Source organism: Triticum dicoccoides, chromosome 4A (assembly GCF_002162155.2).
Source record: "Triticum dicoccoides isolate Atlit2015 ecotype Zavitan chromosome 4A, WEW_v2.0, whole genome shotgun sequence".
Classification (NCBI taxonomy): Eukaryota; Viridiplantae; Streptophyta; class Magnoliopsida; order Poales; family Poaceae; genus Triticum; species Triticum dicoccoides.
Genome location: NC_041386.1, coordinates 30066823 through 30069716, shown reverse-complemented (window position 1 = coordinate 30069716; position 2894 = coordinate 30066823).

Here is a 2894-nt window from a genome sequence, read left to right as displayed (position 1 = left end):
TCCGGGATCTAGTCCAGGTGGGAGACATAGAGATTTGCAAGATACATATGGATCTGAATGTAGCAGACCCGTTTACTAAGCCTCTTCCACGAGCAAAACATGATCAGCACCAAGGCTCCATGGGTGTTAGAATCATTACTGTGTAATCTAGATTATTGACTCTAGTGCAAGTGGGAGACTGGAGGAAATATGCCCTAGAGGCAATAATAAAGTTATTATTTATTTCCTTATATCATGATAAATGTTTATTATTCATGCTAGAATTGTATTAACCGGAAACATAATACATGTGTGAATACATAGACAAACAAAGTGTCACTAGTATGCCTCTACTTGACTAGCTCGTTAATCAAAGATGGTTGTGTTTCCTAACCATAGACAAAGGGTTGTTATTTGATTAACGGGATCACATCATTAGTTGAATGATCTGATTGACATGACCCATTCCATTAGCTTAGCACCCGGTCGTTTAGTATGTTGCTATTGCTTTCTTCATGACTTATACATGTTCCTATGACTATGAGATTATGCAACTCCCGTTTACCGGAGGAACACTTTGTGTGCTACCAAACGTCACAACATAACTGGGTGATTATAAAGGAGCTCTACAGGTGTCTCCAAAGGTACATGTTGGGTTGGCGTATTTCGAGATTAGGATTTGTCACTGCGTTTGACGGAGAGGTATCTCTGGGCCCTCTCGGTAATACACATCACATAAGCCTTGCAAGCATTGCAACTAATGTGTTAGTTGTGAGATGATGTATTACGGAACGAGTAAAGAGACTTGCCGGTAACGAGATTGAACTAGGTATTGGATACCGACGATCGAATCTCGGGCAAGTAACATACCGATGACAAAGGGAACAACGTATGTTGTTATGCGGTCTGACCGATAAAGATCTTCATAGAATATGTAGGAGCCAATATGGGCATCCAGGTCCCGCTATTGGTTATTGACCGGAGACGTGTCTCGGTCATGTCTACATTGTTCTCGAACCATAGGTTCCGCACGCTTAAAGTTACGATGACAGTTTCATTATGAGTTTATGTATTTTGATGTACCGAAGGTTGTTCGGAGTCCCGGATGTGATCACGGACATGACGAGGAGTCTCGAAATGGTCGAGACATAAAGATCGATATATTGGAAGCCTATATTTGGACATCGGAGTCGTTCCGGGTGAAATCGGCATTTTACCGGAGTACCGGGGGGTTACCGGAACCCCCCGGGGGGTTATTGGGCCTACATGGGCCTTGAGGGAGAAGAGAGAAGGAGGCAGGAGGTGGCCGCACACCCCTCCCCTTCCTAGTCCGAATAGGACAAGGGAAGGGGGCGGCGCCCCCCCTTTCCTTCCTCTCTTCCGGTGGGAGTAGGACTCCCCCTGGCGCGCCCCTCCTTGGCCGGCCGCCCCCTCCCCTTGGCTCCTTTATATACGGGGGCAAGGGGGCACCCTAGGACACACAAGTTGATCTTCGTGATCGTTCCTTAGCCGTGTGCGGTGCCCCCCTCCACGATATTACACCTCGATCATATTGTAGCGGTGCTTAGGCGAAGCCCTGCGACGGTTAAACATCAAGATCGTCACCACGCCATCGTGCTGACGAAACTCCTTCCCGAAGCTTTGCTGGATTGGAGCCCGGGGTGCGTCATCGAGCTGTACATGTGTCAAGAACTCGGAGGTGCCGGAGTAACAGTGCTTGGATCTGTTGGACCGGGAAGACGTACGACTACTTCCTCTACGTTGCGTGAACGCTTCCGCTTCGGTCTACGAGGGTACGTAGACAACACTCTCCCCTCTCGTTGCTATGCATCACCATGATCTTGCGTGTGCGTACGAATTTTTTTGAAATTACTACGTTACCCAACAGCAAACGCCCGGCACGCGTGTCCAGGGTGTGCCCCCCCCCCTCACAGAAGGCGCTGCCGCCGGCACCTGGAGGGGGGAAACGGACGCGTCGGGTCTACACGGAGGGGATCTTCCTGTGGGTCTGGCCCGGTTGTTGCTCCAAAGTGTTCCTATGGGCTGACCTAACACAACTGGGCGGGGAGGTCCGCTGGTCAAAGCCCGTCCGTGCAAAGTCAAAGGGCTAGATCCCGTGGTCAAACGCTACAAGGTTAGGCGGGACGGGGGCCCTGGGGGGTAGCAATGCCACCGGAGCGTCGCACCGGGCCCTCATACATGCGGGGTGGTGTGGTGGCATGTCCGAAGAGGCGACACGCGTCTCCGGGGTGTGGCCCCCCTCACGGACGGCGAGTCGGCGGCCATGTGCTCCCAGACCCGCGACCAGGCCACGGCCTCGGCGGACGAAGCTACTCGAGTTCGGCCCCTCCCCTCCCCTCTGTGTGGTTCCGGGAGAGGAGAGGGCCGAGCGGTTAAAAAAACATTAAAAATCCATATGAAATAATAATACATAAAAACATAAAAAAGAAAAAATATAACTATAAAAACATTAAAAAATCTATATGAAATAAAAAACATAAAGAAGGAAAATATGAAGTACTAAAAATATTTAAAAAATGAAAAATATGAACTACTAAAAACATTAAAAAAATGAAAAATATAACTATGCCGACGGCAAAGCCGTCGGCATAGCTGCGGCCATAGGGGACGTGTCACGGGGATCGGTGGCGTGGCATCTATGCCGACGACAGCCATCGGCATAGTTTGCCTTATCCCCTCGCGTCGACCCTCATCCACTCAATCTCTCCCACTCCCCGCGACCCCGCCCCCTGCTGCCGTCGCCGCTCTCGCCCCCTGCCGCCGCCGCCGCACTCGCCGCCGCACTCGCCCCTGCCTCGCCCATGCCCCCTGCCACCCCCACCCGCATCGCCGCCACCCCATCCCACCGCACCCGCGTCGCCTTCCGCTGCTCCTCCCTCGCTCCAGCCGGTGCC